General features: G+C 48.6%; 1 protein-coding gene across 2 annotated transcripts in view; it reads left to right on the forward strand.

Annotated features, from left to right (window-relative positions):
- Window positions 1-26,175, forward strand: part of LOC114875472 (LIM domain only protein 3-like) — a 70,407-nt gene that overhangs the window by 27,815 nt on the left and 16,417 nt on the right. For both annotated transcript variants that reach the window (XM_029185788.2, XM_029185787.2), the window contains exon 2: window positions 23,053-23,144. The gene's annotated coding sequence lies outside the window, so the exon portion shown is untranslated. The remainder of the gene's footprint in view (window positions 1-23,052; window positions 23,145-26,175) is intronic.

The raw sequence follows: 26,175 nt of genomic DNA on the forward strand, positions 1-26,175 counted from the left end.
GAACGTTTAATTAATCTTACGCGAAATCAGCGTGCTTTCATTGTCATTAATAGCTTTGGCCTGTATTTAAACACGTCTGCTTTTCGAAAGAGCGACGGTTTAATGATTCCGCGTGGACGAAGTAATGTAGCCGTGGTAATCGGAAATATGGAATCGGTCGTTTGATAAAAGACATTAGTAACGGGTGCTGTCGATCCGCGATAAACTATTTATTACGCTCGCAGTCACCGATACATCGAACCGTTGCACGCGTTGCTGCTGCTGGTCCGACCGCAGCAGGGGGTGCGGATTGCCAGCACGAGGGTGAGAGCTAGAAAGAGAGGGAACGTTGTACGCCAGCGTCGACTCTCAAAACCAATTTTCGGGATTTCATTTGGAAAACATAACGTGCTTCGCGTGCTGTTTATGGGTTCCATTAGGAAGCTGTCAGCCGGTGATCCCGCGTTGCATTCCCATACCACACGAAGGAACACCATACGACGCCGTAACCGATACACCGATTGCAAGATTCCTTGCCACCTTTGGGGACCTCGGCTTATCGGATACACGTGGTCCTGATCGAATATCCGTTTGCTATCGGCTTTATATCGAACGCGAACACCTTTTTTTCCCATTCTTTTCGATGATCCCGTTGCATTAATTTCGATGTATTAACCTCTCGGATTTATGGCGTCGAGTTAAATTTTAATTTAGTTTGGAATTATACTAGCTTTGCTGGTGTGACAGTACGTCTTGCGTACCTCAAAGGTGAGAGTCTAAGTCTTCTTGGTATTTATAGGGAAGCATAGTGCGAGGAGCAAGTTAATAGAGGAAAAATATTCAAATTCTTTTTAATGAAATGAAATATGCAATTGATCGATAATGAGAACATTTACCATAACGATTAACGAATTTTCGTAACTTTGGAACAACTCCGACGAATCCAACGGAATCGTCCCCGTAAGGTCGATGCTCGAGTTTGGAATCCTTAATATCCGCTGTATCGCATTCGATTAGCGGTCTGATTCGTTCCCTGTCCAATTGAACGACGCTTCCCAATTAAGTTTACTCTAAATTGCACGATCGTGGCGGTTGTTTTTCTTCCCATTCCCTCTACCTACTCCGTGTCAGCTCGGATTGCTCTATGGAAAAATATATTTTGATAGGAGATCTTTCGAGTTGGTCGTAGCGTATTTTTCGTATCGAACGCGTGAAACTCGATGACAAACGATTCTAGCGACCCGTTACAATGCCCGTGTACGTATTAACCCCTTCCTGTGTATCCTGGTACGCGGTGATCGGTCGAATCTATTCGCTGTTGGAACGCGTTTCGCCCGCTAATAAATCGATGGAATCCATTAAATTCGCGGCCGTGCAATCCGACCGTCAGATTATTCGTCGCTCGAAGGAAAATTAGCGATTATGTCGCGGAACGCTTAAAACGATCTCCCGCGGCACGAATGCAATTGCCCGCCCGATTCGGTGTCGAACGGCGAATCGCATCGTGAAATTGTCGAAAGGGAAATCAAAATGTAGATGAAAGTAGGGGATGAAAGTGTGTGCAATTTAATACGTCGATGCTGGCTCGATAATAAACGACAAGGTACAAAGTAATTAATAGCCAATGAACGATTTCTATGATAACGAAGATTAACCAATAAATTTCCAAAATTCAGAAATCATCGATTTAGTATTTATTCACAAAGTGCTTCGTGCCAATAAAGCTTCCCTTAAATAAATTATTCCTTCATAGGCATCGATGCAACATAGCTGATATTCCTCTTTAGACGGAGTATACTTGAATATTGAATTGTCTTTGGTGTAATTAAATTTCAAGCGATAATGGAATCGTTCGTTTTATTAAAAATCAACGTGTGTGTACACACGTACACTCGGCACAAACTTGTCGGCGACGTTTCGATCCCATATCGTTCTGAAAGTTAATTCCTTACGGTATTAATACAGAAAGTGCATCTCCAGTAATGAGATTGCGTTGCGCGAGGGGGATGATATAAGGGGTCGATTACAAGGCTTGTTCGTAATAACATATTGTTCACTCAGCCGTATATTTGCCAGAGGGTATGCTTGATGCGTCTCGTGTACATACATACGTGGCAAATAATGTAACATAAATAGACGATCATCTGCCGTGCGCAATAATTAATTCAGAAACTCGTAAACAGTTATCGTTGTTCGCGAGGGTTCTTCGAGCGTGATCGATCGATCGAACGATCGATGAAGTGGCACAGAGCCAGGTCGGTAGAGGAATGTGTCACAGTGCCGATTAAAGACCGTCTGGTCAAGTGAACTGCTGCACTGGACTGGACATTGGTGAAAGATGAAAGTCGCAAGTCATGCGCCTAATTCGTTGGAAACGTTGCGGCCTCTCCTGGGACGCGACAGAAAAAGTATTAACCAAAGATCGAGCGTAGAGTTTGGCGGGCCAAACTGTTGGCACCCCTTTCTTTTCATCCGTCCTCCGGCCTCTTTTCTCTTTTTCCTTTTTTTCTTTCCTACGATATCGGAGGAACAATCCATCGACGCGGCGATCCCCGTTCTTTCCACGAAAAAGAGACGTGGCCGCTCGTTTGGAAAGGCCGAGATAATTACTTTCGGTTTTCAGGCGTACGCTTCAGCGAGCGCAAACGAAACAGGCGTATCTTGCGGTCGTGAATTTAATTAAATATTTTCGTGGTCGAATGTCCGTTCGTCCGTTGATCATCTTCCCGTCTTCTTTTTTCATTTTTTCTCCTCTTTTCGTAGACACGGGGCAATTTACTTTTTTAATGTCTGTAATGAATTAAACGCTCCCCCCAGTCTAGCAGGTTTCCTTTGCCCAGCCAGCTATTATTACCAACCCCCGTCTCGCATATTGCCTTTTCCACGTTTTTCCACCCCCTCGTCAACCTTCGACCTCTATTTTTATCTCAATATTCCCCGATTGTCCATGCTGCTTTGCCTCTTACCTTCTCGTTGTTTCGTTTGTTTTGCTGCGTGCATCTTGCCATCCAATCTAAAAATGTATTCGCGGAACGTCAAGGATGTCAGGATTCGTACAGTAGTGGGGTAGGAATTTGTTGGCCGTGGCTCTTCGAAAGCATCAACGAAAAAAGCAAACCCGATCCAATCGACTTAATGTAGTTATTTCCCTGAGAGCCCATTGCCCACTTTGTTTGCTACACGACCTAAATGTAATTTTTTCACATTTTTTTTTTCAATGCGCATATAAATCTGGCCAGTTTTACAAGCATGTTCCATCTACGTATCTCAAGTATCAATTTTATTTTCCTTTGTTTTACCTTCACTCTTTTTGACCTCGATAGGGTGAAATTGGATTTGACGACACCGGACGAGCGCACGACCGCGGTGCAATATATAGCGTCGGCTTGCACGATACGGCTAGCACTATCGTGCAGGGAAGCCGGCCAATTACATTACTTAGACTAATGTTATTGATGTTGTGGCGTAGAGAGGATTGTTTTTACCTCGTAACAGCTTCGTTGTTTCGTTCTGGCGGCGTTTACCGCAGAGATCCGTTTCCGGTTTACGTTTACATTAACGCGTATCGTTGCGAAAATCTGAAAATTGGAATCACAACTAAGCGAACGAGCATTTCGTTAAGCAACTCGTCATCTGTGCACAGTAGAGAGGAAGACTGTTTAGAGATTCGAGCGATTTCCTCGTTTCGATCGGAAGCATCCCATTCGATAGATTGGCTAGTAACGGGAAGTAGTAGATTTTTCCTCGTCTCGCCGGGCCGGAAGAAGGGATTCCGAACGAGAAGTAGGAGTTGAATTCGAAGCAGAAATAAGGGGCGGTTGGTGGTCGGGCGGCGGAGCGTCGGGGTTGGAGGACAGCTACATGCGTGTTTCCTCTTCCTTTCCTCGGAATCTAATTTCGTCGAATGTCATCCTCGAGACTCGAGAGAGTGCAGCGATCTGCATTCGAGGTTGAATCGCCCGATAGCAATTTCCAGGTGAAGGGGGGCGGAGTGGAGAAGCTGTCGCGTTCGGCAGAAAGAGAGAAACGCGCCACCGATCGTGGAACGGGGTAAAGGAGGAGGGATGAAGGGGAGGGTAGGGGTTGAATCCTGCGGGAGGATACGCTGTCCGTTCCCGGGGAAGTCTCGTCGAAGTATCGAGACCTGTATCATGGCGGCTATAATACATTTTTTATCTGATCGAGGGGATCTTCTTTATGGAGGGTTGTCCGTGCACGCTTCTCCGACGCTCTCTGTGTCGCGCGTATGTACACCACCGCCACCATTTACCCTCTGCTCTTCGAGTATCCACCCTCTCTCCTACACTCTATTCGTGTTTCTACGTTTTTCCACCGCGCTTCCAGTTCTGCTTCTACGTTGTACACGATACAAACACGTTTGGTCGTGTACGCGCATTTTCCCCATTAGCTCTGGTCGCGTGCTAATGGACGTGTACCGACCACGGTGGTCGCGCAATCGAACAACTGCGTACGTTTGCACGGTACGAGAGATGGTTATAAGAACTTGGAAACGACTCGTAGATCGCGATCTTTCACCGCGATTGGAGCATTAAACTTTGTCACCAATTTACAAAGCAACATCGAGATTGAAGAAGAAACGCGCTCGTTTCACGGAGAACGGATTCATTCGCGAAATAAAAGAAGGGCAATATAGAGATGGAAATGGAAAGAGGGGCAACTGTGGAAGGGTGGCGGAACGAAGTTGGATATTGAGACAGAGGTATAGGGAAAAGTAAAGGTGGGAGCTGGAGATGGTAGAGAGGGTGGAAAGGGGAACGGAGAAGTCGAAGCAGGGACCGAAGCAGAGCGAAAGACGGATGGTAGCGACGGCGATGGTGGGGTGGCAAGGAGAGCGCCCTATCATGTGGGGAAGAGGGAGGGCGGTATAGGGGATTGAAAAGCAATTTCCCCGCGAGGGACGCGCGGTGTGTGGTCCGAGCTTTATATTAATGATCCAGATATATTATCGGACGTGACCGAAATTGCTGTCAAAAAACTCGGATATTGGATCGAGAGGAGATTGCGAGAAGGTCGCTCTTCTCCGCGCGCGTTTCTATCCTATATACAGTATATACGGAGGCGTACGCGTCGATCGGTCACTGTTGAAAGTCGTTCAAAAACGAGCAATCGTTTCGTGGATAATTTCTACTTTTCGATTTACGCTCGCCTCTCGAGCGAATCGAATCAGCCGGGCATTTTTGACGCGTCGATTGAAATCCTCGAGCGTCGTTCCTATAGTAGTCTTGTACCCGATCTCCTCACGGACAATCATATCCAGGGAATCTGTATCTGTATTTCATGCACGATTCCTCCTCGTTCTTCCATGTTATACGTCTATTATTCTCGCGTATCACGAGATAATACGTCCTGTCGTTCGTCGGCGGTCGGACAGATCAATTTCGTTCGCTAGGAACCCGTTCGCCTAAAGCGTTTCGCGTTTCCACCACCGTTCTCTAAGAGACACGGATGCGCCTCGAACGAGGAAGGCGTTTCGCGAACGAGAATAATCACCGGTGATTACAAGTTACAAGCCAAGGGACCGCAAATCAGACCGTCCCGCGATAGTAGAATATATATATTAGGAAACGAAACGCGGATAGTCGCACGGTTCGAGCGGAAAAAGTATGTCCCGCGTGTATGCGGGTGCGTTAAGTAGTGGATCCTGTCGCGTCGCGTACATACGCGAAACATGTTTTATGCAGACTCGCGATAAGCGATTAAGCTGCAACCTAGTCATACCGGTTTCGATACGATAAGCCTGGCTAATGCACGCATTTTCCGTCCGTTGAAATCCTGTCCTCGTATGTGTTTTCGCGCGTAACGGTTCGCATCGACGCGTCGTATAACACATGTCCATTTTCGATCAGTCCCGATGCGAAATTTGCCTCATTACAAGCGATTCTCGTTAAGATGTTTGATCTTATTATTTTCATTCTCGATCATTCTGTTATACCTGTACCCGGTATATAAGCAAAGGCAAGATTGCCTATCTAAATGCAATTGGATCGTGGTGGACGCGTTTCTAGTATGTACGTCGATGGAAATTGACGGCCGACCGCGACGGTTTTTCTGTTAAGACGACGTTGGCGCGAGGTCACGTTCCAGCTGGAAAGACCAATTTCCGCTGACTTCTATTTACATAGTTAGGTATACGGCCTGGATAATACGGCCCTGTCGAGTTGATCGTGTCGCTGGAAGTCGAAGGGTGGCCGAGAGGGGCTAGCTGTCCGTTGGTAGAAGGATAGCTTGGCAGGAAGCGGCTGGCGGAGGAGGGTATTACCGTAATACCCACGGTGTTTCCAGGACGGTGGGTAGGCATATAACTAAATTTCCATATCTCGTGCCGATTGTGACGAACATCTAGTCGCTCCGCTCGCACGGCGACCATCGTTCGAATTTAACTTACACCTTCGCCACCGATTCTACCGTTTCTGTCTTTCACGCTTTATACTTTTTAATTCTGTTGCCACGACTTCCGTTCCGTTCCGTCCCTTCCTTCTCTCGTCGTTCGTTTCCAGATCGAACCGCGAGCGCCAGATCGAGAGGTCAAGACAACCAGTTGCCGGGGCTATAAATTCACGCGGCTATTCAAACGTGTATTTACATGCACGAGTAGCGACGTTTGATTGGCCGTGACGTGGACGCTCGAAAGTGGCTCGCCAGCCCCTTGATTGGATTCTATCCTGGACACAATGAACTGTACATCGTACGATCCAACGTGATCAAGCGAGCGAGGGCGGCAAGGGAGCCGGAGGGGAGTACGAGAAAGGAGCGCGGCGAGATATTACCAGGCATTGTGCGAAACTGTCGAAGAATTCGTTCCCTGCTCAATTCAAAGGATATTTCGATTAACTCTTGTGAAAAGTCGGAACGTTTGCATTGCAGTTTCGTGTTTGTTTAACCGGATGTTTGTTAACAATTTTGCTTGTTTTTATTCCTCTCGATACAAACAATTTTCAATATTTATCTTTCAGTGGTGTTACATGTGTGTACATAAGAGGGTAGACGTTAACGCAATATGAAAGGAAAAAAAAGAAGGAAAAAAAAGGGGTAAAAATAACTCTAGTCAAGTGTCGAAGCAGGACGATAAAGGGGGTATAAAAGGGAGAAAAATGAAAGTAGCAGGAACGATCGTATATATGTATTGGTCACGTTCCGAGGGTGCGCTCGCACATAGTATGTAGTTTGATACTGATTGACGCTTGTTCGCGCGCGGAAGGATTAGAGATCCGACTGGTAGCGGGCAACCGCGTCTGCGCAGAAGCATTCTCGATAGAACGAGCATGCAGTCTGGACGTATGCCTTCTGAAACTTACCGTGACTTACAGATTCTTTATCTCTCGACTTCTTTCCCCTATGCGGACTCGGTGATACAGCGAATTCCTATTCAACAACTTTTCTTCGATTATGGAAACAGTCGAGTTACCGCAGTCACTGGAACGATTGCTTCGTTTAATCCAACGATCTCGGACTCCAATGTTTCCAATTAATCCGCGTTCAGATTTAAAAAAAAGCACGGCTCGAGTAGGAGATTCGTTGCCCTTTTAGCGATACGCTACTGCAGCGAGAGCTCTCGTTTCGTCCTCTCGGGAATCAAAGGCGAAGCATCGGTGTCGAGGCTATAGAGCACGAAGAGGAATCAACGTGAACACGTCGCGAGAGGGTGGGTAGTGAAAAAGGGTGGGATCAGAGTGCATCACAGTTCGCAGGACGTGGTCGTAGCTCGCGTTAAGAAGCGGCAGACAAAGGGGAATGGGTAAACAGTGACGGACAAGAAGGAGAAGAAAGAGAAGAAGAAAAGGTGATGGTAGGGGGGGGGGGCAGGTCCGTGAACGGGAGCTATGGCGATTCCGTGAAGCAGGGGCGGAAGAGGGATTTGTGGAAGTCGAGGGGGTTAGGGGATCGGTAGAGGTCGGTTCGAGGGCTGTAGGGAAGGGGGTGACTGTACTTAGTTAGCGGACAATGCGGCCCCTAATGAACAGCCAGGGGCGGCCGGCAGAGCACAGCCACTGGAGCACGCCATCTAGTCTGAGACAGACAGATTACGTTGCGTAGCGTTATACCGCGTTATCCTCCCTTCGCTGTTGCATTCGAGGTTCGCATTGCGTGGCAATTTCGATTACGGCCCACCGTTTCGCCGTTTACGACTCGAGTAAACCGTATCGACGTTCCTAAGTACCGCTCAACGTTCTGCACTGTTCAATCAACAGCGTGAAAACGGTTTCGGCGAGTCGCACGCGCGACGAATGTCTCCGATACGTCATACCAGGTGCACGATACACGCTAGAACCTCGATAATCGCGCGAAAGTGGGACGAGATAACCAATCGGTTGCACGAGACCTTCCAATTGTAATAAATCCTCCTTAATGAGAATGCGTTATGCTCGCGTGCACAATGAAAGAGTCACAACCTCGTTTTTCTTAGACAATCAAACGAGCAGATTGCGCGAGAGCAACAATCTCGCATCGGGTCAAATGATCCGCGAATTGAACTTAGAAGATTGCAATAAAGTCTGTTCGCTTAAAAAAGAAGGATATGACAAAGCATCTAGCTGTGTTTACGACGCGAAACGCAATGGTGCGTAACGTTGCACTAAACTTATTCAAAATTTCAAGTTTGCAAAAACTGTAGTAAAGCAGTTCATCGTCGTTCGTGGTGCATAACGCGTGAAGAAACAACGCGTCGCCAATTGCAGAGAGAAAAAAAAAAGGAAGAGAAGTGGAAATGTTTGAAATAATGCAACGAGTGTCGAGGCGCATCGGCGAATGGAAGAAACGAGCCGCGTTATGGAACGATTGAGATCCACTGGCTGCTGCGGCGGTTGTAATTGGATTCAATTGTCCCGCGTTAAATCAGTGACTGCACTCTCCTGCCAGTTCTCCATTCTGCGTCTATCCATCCGCTACTCCTACGACACAGCTCATTGAAACGACTCGGCTTGGCTACAGCACGCTCGGAAAGCCCAGTCCTTCACGACATTCGCGGAAGCTTGAAAAGAGCTTCCGCCGACGCATTCTTCCGTCGGCGCATAGAAAAACACCGATTATTTGCATAAATCTTTTGTTTCCATCGTGGCAGCGAACGGTTCCGCGACGGCAATCCATTCAATTAAAAAAAGAAAGGATCGTCCGTCTATTCGCGTTTAATCTTCACCATTCAACGTCCGTGTCGTTGGCCTTGCAATGAAAAGGGAAAAACAATTTCTATGAAATCCTTTACAAATGTTAAACCTGCATCGGCTACAAGAATATTTTCTGGAACGTATTAGACAGTTGCGCTTTCGGGCCGATCGATGTCATTTGCAATAGCATTACTCGCTGAATTGGCGAACGGAAGGGTGCGGAGGATTGCGCGGGGCGTTTTCCGATTTTCGCCATCGAGTCGAACGGAACGCCACTTACAAAATACTCTTTGCTCCGTTGCTCGAGTATACCGATAACACGATAAGCGGTAATTTTGCTAATGGCATTGCCGCATCCTTTATATTCTCTGCCATTTACGCCTTCCATCCTCGCCGACCCCCGTTTCGCCGTCACTCGCGGTGACTGCACTTCCGGAAACGCGGTTTGCACTACGTGCGTAGCTTCCCTACCGTCGCGTCGTACAGTTCGCAGCCTGTGTTCGCGATTATAACAGCACGGTTATCTATGCATGTATGTCTTCGTAGCCGGTCTTTGCGCGAGGAGCATCTACCCCTGTTGTCACAGGGGTTGCACGCGTGCAAGTCGCGTTGATTAACGAAAATTCCAAGGCCCTTGAGCCATTGTACGGGCACAGTGGATGTCGTAACCCTCGAATTTGCACCACGTGGATGAAACCCGCGCACACGCACGGACGATGAAACGTTTCGCGAGGGTCGAAAGTGGTTGGATCGGTTTCGGAGGGGTATCAGGATTTTTCTCGATTCGTGTCAGTATCGTTAAAGGGAAGACGATGGTAATTATAGCAGTTGCGAGCAAATTCCTCGCACTCAGACACCATCCATTTTGGTATCCTCGGGTATTAATGTCTTCGATACGATCTCGATACGACGCGTGTATACACGTAGCTGATCTCTCGTACACGGGTAAAATCGACGGAGAGACGTCGATCGATTCTATCTCGTAGATTCCATAGAATGTGCGTTCACCATTCGGGTCTCCCGATTGAAATTAATAAAAGTAAATTAGTAATGAAACGAATCTCTACGGTCGCGTTTCCCGCGTTCTCCGATTTAATCTCTTTACGCGTAGTCCACTCGGCGTTCGCTTACAAAAGCGAAATACTTTTCAGCCGCGAGCCTGCCGAGTTTAATGAAAATAGTTCTTACGTTTTTACCAGCTAGAGTCCCAACGGGGGCTTACGCGACCCCTTAACGAACATTCTAATTAAGCGAACCTCCTACATCGCGTCCCTAACTCAACCCGTCGCGTCGCGTCGCCTCGCGAGTATCGCGTTCGAGTAAGAGCCACGGAAAGAATAAAACGCGACTGGTTGCATCTGCAACTCGTCCACGAACCCACACAACCATACGAAACGTCGATATTCTCATTCTAACGAAGGTTGACGGTGCACAAGCGGGCAAAATAGAGTCTCGATAAATCCTGGTGTTTGCGTTATAAGCTTCTTTCGCGCGCGTCTACGCATCGACGTCGCGAGCATAACGAGTATAACGAGCAAACAGGTTGAGCAATCAATTTAATTTCTCTCTTCGTTACTCCTTCTCCCGTTTTTCTTTCTTCCTCGTTCCTTCGTTTTTTCCTTTCTTTCTTTCTTTCTCTCTTTTTTTTTTTTTATTATTGTTCTACCTGGTTCATGTAACTCTCTTCTCCGACCTGCTCCTTTTTCCTCCTCTTTCCGAGTCTAGCTACTCGTGTGGCGTAGCCTAGCTGTTGGTGTAGTTAAGAGCAATGGTTATAATGAGACCCCATTACGGCGCGACTTTTAAAATCTGTCTCTGACAGCTGGACCACGATGGATTATTCTTTATCCGCGGGCAACAGTTTATTTAAAAGTAACGAGACCGCCTCGGATAATGAGCCGTCCTTCTTTATTTCCATCCGCGCCTGTCTATGAACTTCTTTCTCTCCCGTTTCTCCCGGGAGAACCGCTCCGTCCTCTTATATGGCAAGCGTAATTGAAGTTTGTATCCAACGTAATAAATGTCCTCCGCGTGTACCGTGTAATTAATAAATTCCGGGATTAAAGAAGCTCGCTAGCTCGCACCAGTGTCGCTCGAATTCTACAAAGTTCCGGCATAGTTTCGCGAGTTTCCTTACTTTTTCGCGATTCGACGATGGCCGACAATGGTCGACGATGAAGGTCGACGGACAGCAGAGGACCCATACCAGTTCCCAGAAATACGAAAATTAATTTCGCTAGAGTTCGTTTTTGATAAACTGGGAATTGTATGAATTTGCTAATGGAACGAGATTTCGAGCGTTTCAACCCCTTCTCAAAAAGAAGCCGGTTATTTACGTAAGTAAATCTTAACAACGTCCACCCCTTTTTCGAAGAACACGTTTCCCAGCCTTTCGTTGTCGTTGCTATTCCCTCCTGCTCGAGCCTATTCGCTTAGATCTCTTTTAATTATCCGAGTCGAATAATCACTCGTTTAAAGCGAAATTAATGGATTCCTTTTCCAGCGCGTCGCGGGGTGGCTAGATTTATTTTCTCCGGCGGGCCTCCCTTTACCTTACCCTTCGACGTCTTTTTCACGGCGTGACGACGGGGAACATATGGGAGCGCGGGGCACGGCAACGGCGCCATGGAATCTCCATAATTCTGGCTTACAGAAAATGACAGCTTTTAGCGTTGATGCACAGTTTATACCGGGCGTATTATTTTAAGTGGCGCTGTCTGTATAATTCAAGACCGGGGTGCACAGACAGAGAGCGAGAGAAACAGAGCAGGACCCCATGGTATCAAGCTGGTAAGAGTAGAAAAGAGATAGACGGTTGGCGGAGGACGAGGAAGAGGAAGAGGCAGGCGAGAGGTGAAACTGTGGAGCGGGTTGGAGCGGAGGGGCGGGAAGGTCGACGCGGTAATGGCATCGTCGTGTCGCCAGCTTAAAGCTCCAGTGATTCTCAATCACGCGAATCCATTCTCCGTGTCCATCGCGTTGGCGCCGAGTCCGCTTCGCGGATGCAACATGCGAGACTGCGCTGAGATACTTTCCGCCCCGTCGATACCGTCGTATCCTCCGGACTGCTGTTAAAATAAATAAACTAGCCCGCCACTCGAGCCCGTTCCCGCCTTTTTTCTCGCTCGTCGAATTTCAATTCGCCGGTGAGTCGGATAAAACGTGGTCGCTCGCGGCTAGTTGGTGGACATGGGTAGAAAAAAAGGGAAGAGACAGGGATGAGAAAGAAGAAGAGGAAAAAAGAGGCGCAGAAGGGGACCAGCTGCGGTTTCCTCTAATCTTTGTACAGGCTCGGCCCCACCGAATTAATACGAGAGCCTCGAAGAAAAGATAAACATTCCCGTGAATACTCTCGGGGGTATACGCGCGGCTGTACACGCACATGCGGCCAGCCATAGGCGCACACCATGTGCATCGCCGGCAAGATGTTTTGACCGACGAGATCCCGTCGTCACGGATGTCGTTTCTGCTTAATTGTTCGCTCTCCCCTTCGTATCTTCCTTCTTGCTTCCATCGGACTCGTACCGCCATACCACGGTGAATCGAGCCCGATCCCTCGCGAAACGGTTATACACGCTTCTCTTTCCATTCCATCGTATCTCGGAAGAATAACGCGTTACCTCGTTACCCCTCAATTTGCAGCGCGAACGCGTCGTTAATATTCCGTCGGTATTCCTCGAGCCTAATCGAGTCCGTGTCGAATTCCGGTAGCATCGAGATGGAGACGGAGACGACGAAGACGACGACGAGGAAAAATCCATCTTCGTTCGGAAATAGACGCATTTAACGACATAAGTAACTCGAAAGGAATTTAAGGGACGATTTGGGGTGCGTCGTCGTTGTCGTCGTTGTCGTCGTCGTCGTCGTCGTCGTCGTCGGTGGTTAAGGCGAGGAGACATCGACGAAGGGGGAAGAAATCAAGGGGTAAGCGAGACACAGTAACGAAAACGGGGTTGACGGGGATAGAGATAGATAGATGGATAGAGATGAGAGAGCAACGAAGAGGGAGAGAAAGAGAGAGAGGGAGATAGCGAGGGCCGATAGACGTAGGCGCCGGCCAAGTTGCGCCGCTGATTGCACCACAAAGGGTGCAATTATGCGGCCCTCCAGCAATCACCGCGCATTCTGCCCGCCATTTGACCCCTCGGCACCCCTCGACGCCCCTGAAACCCTGCCACGCTTCGAGGTACCCATCGTATTCCGGGTACATGGGCAGCACACTAGCAGAACGACAGACATATCACCGCTCGGGCCACCGTCACCTTTTTATTTAAATGCGCCCCCTCGACGAGCCGACACCCTGCTGAATGCCCCACGGAGTCTATGCAATTTAACCTGGTGTCGCGAGAAAAAATCTGTTAATGAACGATTGTCGGCTACTGGGATTCGGATGAAAATATCCTGAAAATTGGACGCCTTTCTTTCCTCCTTTCTTTCGTTCACCCCTGTTCGTTCGACCCGCTCCGACTTCTTCCCTTGAATTTCCTCGTAGATTGCTCGTTTATTCATCGACACGGTAAGTCCCGTAGGTAACCTTCGATAGGGACAAATTCATTATTCCGTTTCTCGTTCGATACGTGATCATTCTATGCACGTTTTCGTTAATTTAACTAATCGGACAGAGATAGATTGAATTTCATCGTACGATGATTCTTCGATTCTCTTTATCGAGATTCCGAAGAAGAAACAGAACGGAATCGTAGGCGCGGAGCGAACGGAGCACGTAATTTCTGGCTTTTTGCCTATTACTCGGCAGCGTTCACGATGTACCGATTATGGAGAAAGGGTCGAGCAGGGATGGAAAAAAAAAGCAAGACTGAGCACAGAGACAAGGGCCGTTACTGAACAGACGAAGGAAAGAGAGAAAAGATATGGTGTAGACGACGAAGAAACGTTCCAGATGTGTTCCCGGCTTCTGAACAAGTTCAGAGTCAAGTTGCCAGAGCTCATCCCCTTGCTGCCGCGGCTCGCTGGCAGGAAGTGCCGCATTAAAGCCGCTAATCTGCCTGTTTTCATGCCTCTCCCTCGCTCTTCATCGTTTCTTACTCTTTTCCTCGGCTTCCTACCACCGACGCTCGTAAAACGTGTGTTTATACCTGTTAGTTAAGGAAACGAACAGGCTTTGAACGATCGATACGCGATGTCAGCGTGAGGATCGCAACGACTTATTAGACGGTCACGCGATAAGAAAAATGTTCTTGCCACGAGGAAATTATTCCAACGTTTCGTCCTGTCTCAGCGTTCATCGATTCTCTTTCGATCGGTGCTTGTTTATCGTCGCGTCGGTTATCATTGAACGGATTCGTAGAGACGATTTATCTATCGGGGAATTTCCGTAGGTGCCGCGTGTTCCAACACCGTTCCTCGAAGTCGTGTATTTTTAGACGCATGCCGGAGACCGAGGCCAGGTTTAAAGTAAATTTTAAAAACGTATCCGTCGGCCCCCAGACGAAAATCTCTCCCAACGGCCCGTTTCTGTAATCCGAGGACATTAATTTGTTGGCAGGACGAACTTAAGAGTGTTGACCCGGCCGTTTCCCCGAGGGACTCCTTGTATTTTCTCAGGTTATCTGGGAAGAATCCGGGAAACGGCGACGGGACGTGCTGGGCAAATTTTACGGTCGCCCATATTCGTGTTTCCGAAATGGAAGGATCGTTTTGACTCTACGTCTTATCTGTCAGCGCGTTCCTTCGAGCCGGTTGTTAAATATTGATTTTTCGATCCCGCCACGTGTTGAAGCAACGATCGATCGTTGCTATCGTTTCGTTCGAAAAATGACAGATAAATCGAGCGAGCCAGTGGTAATGGTATCTACGTCGATGGGAAAATGGAGAGATTTTGAGTGGAAAATCGGTTGGTTGGGCGGCGCAAGGTTTCGTAGCGTGGTGTGTAACGCGTATCAGTGCTGTTGGCGGCAGAGGTGGCTCGCAAGCAAGAACGAGCGGGCAGGCGGGAGGTTATTGCCTGTTGGGTGATTTATCTAGTAATACTAGCCGACAGGCCACGAGGCTGGGGCACACCGGCATGGGGGCAAACCCGTGCCTTCTACCCCTACCCCGTGGGGCCAACCACCGGCACCGGTGGAAATTAAAAACTCACTTTATTACACGTCTCATTCTCTGCTCCCCGGTCGTCTCTGCCCTCACTCCGGTAAACCGTCTATACGAACCTCTCCTTTCCTCTTTCCATCCCCTTCGCGCACCAAACTGCTTTCCTTTCCTTTCCTCTCCTCTCTTTTCTCGTCACATCCTGCCACCCCTGCAGCGCCTCGTCCACCGCGCGGACCGACTTAATATGAGGCCGGCCATACCTGATGGAACGAATATTATTAAAGTTCGCCCGCACGCGAAACCCGTGAAATATCGCTGCTCCCCTTCTCCTTTTCCCCTTTCCCACCAACTCCGCGTCTCTTCTCTTCAACGCCGTTTAGACCCTTCACCTCCTCCACTCTCGGCTCGCTGCCTCTTGCCACCGGGCTTTTATTATCTGCCTCCAGCTTATACTCGAGACGGTAGCGAACTCCCCGAAGCAAAAATAATCACGGGTAAGCCGCGATGTAAATACGCTGGGTTTCGCAGTCGCGCCGTCCTCGTCATCCAAACTCCAGAGTCCTTCTCTCGTTTTCCGTCTGTCGGCCGGGTACGTTTCGATTTTTCAAATTTTCCCTTGCAACGCGATGCACTCGCGAAAGTAACGCGTTCCGTTCCGCGATGGATTATTTATGATTCTATGCTTTTATCTGTATTACTTCGTCCATCGCGCCGACTCTGTGGTCGCACGGCTGCGATGCCGTGCTTATGTGTTTAGAACGTTTCGACGTGGTGCCTTGTCGCGGGACGTTCTGCTACGTAGCAGAAGTAACCGGAAACGGTATAGTCGATTCACCGTAGAACCGAGTGTAATTCTTTCGCGTGTTAACCGCGACAAAGTTGCTCGGTTATTGTGTACACGCGACACCTCTATCCTCGGCTAATAGAACGAAATGCTACGATACTTGCGTAATTTCGATGATCGATAGACGTAGCAATCGATTTATCGTAGCAAACGTCTTATCGATTGTTTCGCTCGTTTCTCTCTTTTCTTCGGATGGCTAAATTTTCCTGCTCACGGGGGATGCCTGTATAATCCGCAGACAATCAAGATCGGTCGGTGGAACGAGGCGGGTAACGCGATTGATTCAATTTCCAAGGTAAAGGGAGCGGTTACGAAGGGAAAATTGAGGCAGTACGTTGATCGGGCTCAAAACGAGCATGGAACACACTTTATCTTATCGAGAGACATTGGCGAGGAACGCGACCGAGTCTCTGCTAATCACCTTGCGTCCCAGCTGCGCGTCCTCCTTCCCTACCATCCATTCGTGACTCGAGTGCCTACGCACTCGGGAACACGCGTGTGCCCGTGCATAGACCCCGATGACGTACCCGTCGGTATCTGGCTCGTTTTATTAATGTCAATAAGGCAATTATTGTCGATGAATGGCGTGGGTGGGTATCTCGCTCATACCGCTGTCGTGCCGAGTTACCTGCCTCCGGTATCGATGGCTACGAACGTGTTTTTAATGCGACCGGATGGAACAAGTGGCTCTATGCTTTCTCTAATTTCGATGCTTGATTTCATCCATTTGTAGCCGCCTGTTAAGTGCAATTGATTTGAACGTTGATAAATCTTGTTTTATAATAAATAAAACTTAAAGAACGTCGTTTGATTTCAAAGACTGAACATGATTAGAGTTGCAACAGAGTTATTCCGATGATTTCTGTACTCATTTTTTAGCTTCGTCAACGAGTACCATATGCTCTTAAAATTTGATCGCAACTTTTCTTACCGCCCTGTGGAATGAAAAGTAACGTTTTATCAATTCAACCTCGTGTCCCATAAATCGAGTCACTGAAAGTACGCGTCGAAAGTTCCACAAGGGTTTATTGAAAATGATCCCCGTGAAGAGAACGCTTTAAAACCGATTCCTTTTCCATCAACGGTTCCTTGAACGTTTGCGCGTTACTCGGCGCACTCGCTGAACGAAATATAGAGGGGATGGGGAGAATAATATAGGAAAGAGGGGTTTCTCCAGTCTCCGCTAAGCAATATCCATCCACCCCACATGCCTGCCTGCCTGCCTGTCTGCCTGCTCGTATTATCGGTGTGTACAGACGGGCTCTCAGCAATTTATCCATTACGGTCCCAGTCGCGCGCACTATTATTGCATTTTTTCAAATTATTGCTCGCCGGCATCGACGTTACGCTACCATCTTGATTGACAGACAGGACTGTGCCTTTATCGCGCGTACACGAGGCCGTAAAACGCTATACGTACCCTCAACGTCGTGTATTCACGACGAGAAGAAGACTACTCTTGTATCGATAGACCAAAGGCGCTACGAAACGACGCTGTAATCGTACGGGATCGATAATTACGCGAATAGCGAGTCGCGTGCTCAAGCTCGCTTCGTTTTCTCGTTAAACACCGACCTGTGTTTTACCATGTCGGTCGAGATCGTCAATTTTTTACGAGTCGTACGCGCTCGGACTCGATTATCCGTAGCTAGCTGCAGGCTGATCGTGTCCGAGGAGAACTCACGAGAGCAGAAAGACGGCCTCAAAAGAGACATAGCAGGAGCAGGAGCAGAAGCAACACCGGTAATACATCGCGTCCGAAGCGACTGGAAGGATGTACGAGTTCGTTTGGGGCAGCAAAGTCCGTAGAGGCCCCCGTAAAGGTTGGCGCGGTAAAAAATTCAGAGGGTGAATAAATCAAGAAACGTCGCAGCAGTGGCGTGCGCGAGTGCTCTCGCTATAAGTACCGACCCGATGTGCCACGATCCGTTCGTCCGGCGCGGCGCGGCGCGGCGCGGCGCGGCGATCCTCTTCTTTTGTACATACTTTATGACGAATAATGCGTGAAAAGGGACACGGGACGAGCTCCTGGCCGCCTTAACGCGTCTCGTTTCACCCTGGACATTCCCACGTATGTCCCTGGCTTAATCCTCTGATCCGTCCTTAGAGGTGTGCAGAATGATTTAAAGGCACCCCTTGCTCGAATCGTTCTTGTCTTCCATTACAAAATAAGATTAACCGCGGTTGGCATACTACACGTTGCAGAACTTGACGCATTGTCGTGCACCGTCGTTCGAGGTGTGTTCCGCACCTTGTCGTTCCTCGTTCGAGCAAGTTTTGCCGTTTTTCATCCTGCCCTTCGTACGATGCGGCGTTGAAAGGACTTGTACAATAAGGAGATTAAATGCGGTGGTATTTGCGCATCGAAACTCGAAACGTCGTCCACTTTCGTCATCGTGTTAAGGGACACGTCGTCGGTTGGATTCGGTCTCGTTTGTTCGGGGTAGGTATGCGATGGAAAAAGGATCGGTAATTAAGGGACGCTATGAAGTAATGCTCGATACCTTTTACGTTGCTATCTATTTGCGAGAAAAAGGATTAAGAGGCCGGACAAGAAGGATTGAGAAGTTGAGTAGGCGGCAGGGACGGCGAACGGGTGAGGGAAACAGAGAGGGATGGAGGAGAAGGTTGGAAGGGTAGGAAGGGGAGGAGGGGGTGGATGGAAAAGCGAGAAAGAGAGGAGAAAACAGGAGAGGGAGAAACGTATCTATACGGTAGGTATAGATCGCGTACCGTATCGTTGAGTAAGTTGGAAACGGAGGGTAGGACGCTCGGGGGGATGGTGGCTCATCTTGTAATGGACTCAGAAGACAGGCGAGTCGGCTAATGGACCCCTGCTCTTCCAGAAAAGCTCTCAGTATCTGTGCCACGCGAGAGCATCGATGCCATCGGGCTGCGTCCTTCCAAAATCCGCAACGCGTATCGGCATCCAGCCTTTTTCCGTTTCTACGACGCGACACTACACGAGATACACCATCGACGATCCATCGATCTATTGTTCCTCTGACCGTGCAACGGCTCTGATCGCCTAATAGACGAATACCGGTACTCGGCTTGTTTTCCAAGTTTACGCTCGAAAAAATATTTCAAGTTTCACGGAGTAGAAAGGCATCGGGGATACCTACGTGTTTGGATAACGGGCAACAAGCGGATGCGTGTAGGGAACAACCGTGTTTGGACGGTCACGCTCGGTGCCGGAAATATTTTTCCGGTGCACAAATATTTTTCCGCGGAGATGCAAAACAGTTTGGCATATTTAAGAGGGCGCGCGTGTTTACGGGTGAACGCAGCTGAACGTATTTCTTTCGCTAGACACGTTTCGTAAAAAACGCTTTCGAATGTAATCAAGGAATAATTGAAAACAACGACACGCTGAAAAATATATATTTTTCGATCGGTATACTCGCACGAGACCGTTCGCGTGTCCTGCAGGATAGGATCGTTGAGGTAGACGAATAGAAGTTGCCTGGAAACGAGCGAAAGAGAGAATATCTCGGAGAAAAAGCGAGTCCGGTACGAGAAGGAACGTTAGCCAGAGGTAGTCGAGCCACTCTCATCTACTCCCACCAAGTCCCACCATCTTTCTTCTTATCCTTCGCAGTCGTCCTTTCTCGGTCCACTCTTGAGAGTAACGTCTACCTCCCTTGATGGGCAGTGCCACTTGAGCGGCACTAACCCACACGCACACATACGAGCCAGCACGATCCACACGTACCTGTTCGTCCGATGTCCGATACATCAAGTCCATGCATAATAAATCCACGAAGCAGCGAGACGAGCGTGGACACGCGCTACCTTTAGCCGTATTGGTCGAGCGGATGTTACAGAGAGACGGAACAGAGCCAGCGAGGATACGCTTGGTCGAGTAGGAACTTTGAAAACAGTCCTCGGGACGTTTCTCGATGCGCGTTTTGTCCGTTTGCTCGTCGAAAGAGCCTCCTTCGGATATCAATATCGAAAGGGAGATAGACGCATGTATTACGGGAAACTTGGTTATCAAATTTTTCCCGCCACTCTTCCTCCTGTGTCCGCTAAAAACTTAAACGACGATTTGAAATTTGGCGTCTGCGTTGGATAGTTCCTTTTTTTCAATTTTTTACTGTTCGATTACCATCGAGAGTTTCGACGCTCCCTTGCGCGGACACGTAATTATCGTTACAGTTTCGTTAACGGAAACGGACATTGAATTGTGCTTCCTGTTTCGGCCTACCATCCGAGGCAATTACGGGTAACGAAGGGTATATCGCGTGACTGCGGGAAATTTAGGTTTTATCGAAGAAAAGCTCGATCGAATTTAGAAGTTGAAACCGTGCGAGCTCTCTTAATTAACGAACGCTAAATAAATCCGTAGCCGGGCGGAACTGGAATAGCCGGTGGACGGGGGTACGGGTGGCAGGCGTAGAATTTATTTCGGCATCGACACGGAACGTTTCTTCGGCAGACAAGAGCGCGAGCGAGCGAGCTACCTAGCCAGCCGAGTGCCGTTTAGTTTAATACACGTAACGCTACTCTCCGGCTGCTTTTTCTCCCAAATACTCTACTTCCAACCGGTTCGAAGTAGTATAAGTCGTGGACAAAGTAGACGGCGTACAGAAAACCTCCATTAAAGTCCCTAGAAGTGATTAGTACCCTCCCCATCTTCTCCACCCTCGCTGTTTTCTCTATCCCTGCCGTATCCTTTCTCTCCTTTTTCCACTTTGCTATCTCTCCACTCTTTGCATCCCTTTCTACTAACCTTTTCTACTTGATCATTCGATCGTTTGCCCGTTTCCCAGCCACGATTCCGCCGAAACGTATCCGCAATAGGCGGGAGAAAACGAATTCCGATTGCTCGGAAACGATCACGAATCCCCCTGATATTTTGCTAGTCCTTTAAATTTCGCTTCCGTTACCATGCTTTTTGGTATACGCGCGCGGTAGCGAAAAACCTCGATAGACCTTTCGTGACATTCTATGAAATTAAATTCAACATAGATGGTTTCGTTCCTGATTGCAGATGAAACCTGGCAATCGCCCCAATTTCATTTCGCTCGCGAAAAAATATAGGGAAGGAGAGCCGTGTGTGACGTTAAGGGCAGCAGGGGTGAAAAGGGTGAACCCGAACTGTAAACCAACGCGTCGAAATCCCGATTCGAAAAATAGAGCGACGGCGTTTCCCGCGAACCGGAAACTTGGCGGACGTTAAATTTAACCGCGCTGCGATCGGGACGTTTCGGGGGTGTGCGCGGCAGAAAGGGTGGAAGGATAGAATGAATATAGAGAGGGTGAGTCGAGGACGAACGAGAAAAGTATAACGGCGAATCGAATAAGTTCACGGGAATGTCATTTTGCGGGTGTAATCCACTCTTTTTCCTGATTTAATCAGTGGTCGGTCATAAATCAGGCAGTAATTAAAAGAGACCATCGTCGATGTGGCGGTAGTAAACATGGCCTAATCCATTTCGCTTGGGTAGTTCCATAGGTGTGGATAGTATGGGAGTGGAAAAAAGGTCATAGCCTTTCTAATTTAATCTGGCGAATGATTCCGTGATTCTCGAAGCCGGCGGCAACCCTTTCATTACTTACGTCCCCACCCTAACCAACGAGGCACCCTCGCGCGCGCTACCAGGCAGCCCGTGTGCCTGTGTGCCTTCTTCGCCCCGCGGCCACCCCCCAAGAACCGGCGCAGAACACTAAATCAGCGACCAGTGTAATTTTTGTAATGGGAGGTGTGGCCTTGTAGGGGTGGTAGACGCTTCTCCCAGCGGCAGAACCGGACATATAGTAGGGATGCCATCCCTGCGTTCGCTTCGCGTCGAGCAATGGTAGGGTTCGTAGGGGCGATTTCAAGGGGTGGAATTCTACGATGCGAGCACGCTGCTCCGGTGGTTAATCCTCCGTCGCTATGTCTCGACTCGGGTTACGATCCACCACGTTTCTCTCTCTCTCTTTCTCCCCCGTTCTTTCACCCTCTTGTTACGCTGTCTCTTGCAATGCCTTCTCTTTCCCTTCATCTTCCACGCTCGAACGTACTGTACACACATAGGCGCACACTTTCCCCCCGGTATAAAGCGATTTCGCCGTTGGTTTATCCTCGAAAGGAAGCTAATTAGAGACACTTCTAGTTTGTACGACCAATGCCCGTGTGCTTATTAAATCCCGTATCGAGGAAACGTTTCCATTCGTATCGGTTCTTTGCTATTCCAACGAGCCATCTTCTCCTCGACTTCGTTATTCCCGCCTTTAATTAACTCGTATCGAATATACAAGTCAAATGTCCGACCATCAGGAGGACTACCTCTTAAAAAATCAACTCAACGCCGCAGCCCTTCGTTTCCTTCTTTTTTTTCTCTCTCTCTTTTGCAATCGAAGCCGCACTCGAATCGTGGGAACATGTTCTGGAACCGATGCGACCAGAGTTTTAATCGCACGAGGTCTTAATCCGCTACGGAACGCCGAGCCCTGCTCCACGTCGCGTCGCGTCGCGTCGCGTCGGCTTCGCGGAGGATTCCGCTCGAGTAGCAGTTAAACTGTGCGGCAGCGTGAATGGTTCGATGATAGGCCGTTTCGGAGTGGGGCAATGAGTGCGGGTTCGATGGTGGGTGCAAATACGGGTTTCGGCTCGCACGAGTTCCTCGGGTTCAAATCGAGTGCGATGACTAGGAGTGGGGATAACAGCCAACGGTGGGGAACACTGAAACACCGGCTGAGGGGTGGTATTGCTTGCGATGGTGGGGAGTTGGGAGCGAAAGTGGGGGAACGAGCGTTCGTAGGAGTGGGGATTTATCACTTTCGGTGGCGTGCCGCGGTCGCACGCGGTACTCGGCAGTTTACAACCGACCGCCGATCAGGCGACTTCGTGAGCTCCGTTGTTTGCTATTCGGTGGCTCGTTCACGGTGTTTCAGAGACGCGGCATGTTTCGTTTCGTTGCGGAGTAAACACAGATATCGCGATTAGAATCGAACGGGATCTTCGACGATCGATACATCTGGTCGAGATTTAATTCGCGCGGCGAATGTTCTGCTTTGATGGAGAGGCTAACACGAATGTCAAACAGTGAACGTTGTTCTGTGCAGCTGGTGTAGTGTCACGTGACGGAGGAGACCCGGAGAATCGTGCAGGGTACAAGGTGTCCGGAGAAGCTGGCTCGAATTTTGTGGATTGTCAAGTAAGTTTCAATGATTTTTATCAATTCTTTGCGATTTAAACAACTCGGTTGTATGGCACGTTCCGTCAGGAATGAACGACGAGACAACGCAACAGGAACTCGTAATAGAACGTGTAATCTAAATTTCACGAGTTCAATTTGATTTTCCACGCAGCTGATTTATGTTCTGTAAAAATGATGAAATTTCGTGGAATCCGATTTGCGCGCCAAAGTTGACAGACAAAAAATTGCGGGAGAGAGAAACGAACGACGACCTATTATTTTCATTTCTTCTACTTTGATTCGCATGTTTTGCTATAATAATTAATCGTTAACATCGACCCTGCTAAACTCATCCTCGCCTAAGACGACGAGATCGTATGGTTGCCGTTAATGATACCGATTCCTTAGAAGCGTACTTAATCTGCATCCCGTAAAATGCTAGCAAGCACATTATTCCGCTAGCTTCGGCCGCGTGAGGTGGCGCTCGATTAGCCAGTTTCGCGGTAGCGGGAATTTTTCAATCAACCATCAGAATAACCGTGTGAAACGTGACATTTCACCGGGTCGATCGCGTTTTATAAAGGGTATAATGCCACTGTTATTACGAATGGAATACCGGTCATTCGCTTTAATGACACTGAAACGGTGCCAACCGATGCTTATCGCCCCAACGTAAACTCGCGAACAAAAAAATTTCATTCACCATTTCTGTCGCCCATACAGAACCGTGAATTATCCGGTAAAAAGTTAACGGTGTACCCTTTTCGCGTGTTTTCGAATGCCAGATTGAAAATAATTGATCGGCTTTTTATTTAGAATTAGCGTATTCTTTTTTTTTTTTTTTTTTTACTTGAAAGGGGGTGCGTCCATTGACCGTCCCGGTTAGTCACAGACGCGAGAGAGATATTCGGTCGTTTGAATTTCAATAATTGGTGCCAGTTTTAGTAGCGACGGCGGTCTCGTTAGTCGTCCTCCCGAACGGAGTGACTTAATTATTTCGTTTGAAGTCCACGGGGAAAGGGAGAGAGAGAGAGAGAATGAGGGGGGTGGGGAGGGGTGGAGAGAGAGGAGGAGGCTTGTGGACGGGGCAGAGACGAACGATCGCCTGTGTAGAGGTATGCTCTCCGTGAGCGCACAAATAAATTGAGAAAACTGGAGCGAGGGAGACGGTCGTGCGAGGCAAACGTTTATTTTACACCGACAAATTGGTGCGGCTAATTAGCTACGGCTAAAAGCAGAAGTATGACCGTGACGCTGCACCCCGTGTCTCGTCGCACGAATGTTGCTGTTACTGTCGTCGCAACGTGCTTGTTGCAGCGTTCGTCGTTGCAACGTCAGAGACGCACGATTCACGGCAATTGTCTCTTTCACTCTGTGCTTCTTCCTTTCACGCGCGCCGCGCAAATTGAATTCAGGACAGCGCCTCGTGTTCACGCGATTTCCCGCTCATCCACCGAATCGCGTTAATGGCATAATTAATATTTACTTTTTTACGTTTCATTTCATTATCTCTCTCTCCCTCTCTCTCTCTCTCGGATCTTTAATTCTGTCGTGCCGTTCGTTTCGTAAATGGGACGATACGTTTCACGTAGGTATCTGTCGACGATGACGCCGAAGGAAATTATAAGGGACCACGGTGTGGCGATATAATTTAATAATGCCGGCCACACGTAATGTCTTTCGACACGCGTCAGCGATAATTCCAAGGCGAATGTCCAATAAAAAGCCACTTTGCCCGATCGAAATATCAAATGTAATCCTCTTAAGTTGGGTGCACCGGTCGAACGTGTATCTCCGGGACTGACCATCGTAACCTATCCTTTTCTTCCCTTCTTTCTCTCCCTCTGTTGCTCTCTTTCTTTTATCTCTTTCTTCCACTCGTAGCGAATGGTACCTTTTTCCTCCTCGTCCCGCGTACACACGAATCCAGCCGCGCGAGCTTCTAAGTTAACTTCTATCCCCCTCGACCGTTTCCTTGCTCGCTCCCCTTTCCTATCCAGAGGCGTTGCTTTTACGGCGATTGAAGCTTCCCATGGGTCCTTGGGCATTCCGCCAGGTGGCAGTGCCGCGTCCTTCTGGGCGTCGGCCCCCAATATTCCATTTACAAGATTTTTCAGACATTTCTGATTATTTCCCCCCATCCTACCCTCGGTGGTTGGTGTGGTGTGCGTTTCTCTTTTTTTTTTTTTGCCACATTTCGAAGGGAATTTTCTTCGGTACGATACACGCGGCGGGTGGAAGGAGGTCTGATTGGTCTAATTTTTAACGCGCCACCCTCATCTACTCGGCAGGGCTGAAGTGGGCGGTCTGCAAGCGCACGCGAACGGGAATATAATTAACCCCGAACTTTAATTCGTTTCGTTGGCCGTAGTTCGCCGTAGCGGTTGCGACTCGATAAGGCAATCGGGGGTAATGCGAATTTTCGGGGGTCGATTCGCCCCTAGAAGATCGACTCGCGAGAGGGTAGTTTCCGCACGGTTTGAGCGCGCGCTTAATCGAACCGCGGTCGCGACTCGCAATATCGTTGTCCCCTCTCTGATCATTAAAGAACCATTTGCAGTTGCACCGATGCCGACCGACGTTGAATAATTAACCGGCCACCGACTAAAATCGATTCATTAATTAATAAAGCGGCTACGTTCGCTTCTACTAATAACACCGGTCCACAATTGAATAGAGATCGCGTTCATTAACTGTCCCGTGTACTATTAGCAGCGGTTGCGGTACATTACCATCGAATCGAATCAACCGAGCCGAATGATCGAGTTCGCAGGCCGATAAACAATTTCTTCTTTTTTTTTTCCTCGTTTTATTTTGACCGCTCCGCTGGTCGTTGACTCGTATGGTCATCGGCTCGATGGTCAGGGTGTATCGACGCGCTGATTCGCGGGATAGCACGAACTTCCGCGCCCTAAACCGCGAACAATAACGGGCCGTTTCGTGTCACCGGTCTAAAAAGACTTTGTTCCCTTTGTTAAACGTTTCTCCCATCTCCCGACACGGCCTCGCTATCGGCGTCGCGCGACTCCCGCTCTCTTCGTGCTACGAA

Source organism: Osmia bicornis, chromosome 1 (genome assembly GCF_907164935.1).
Source record: "Osmia bicornis bicornis chromosome 1, iOsmBic2.1, whole genome shotgun sequence".
Lineage (NCBI taxonomy): Eukaryota > Metazoa > Arthropoda > Insecta > Hymenoptera > Megachilidae > Osmia > Osmia bicornis.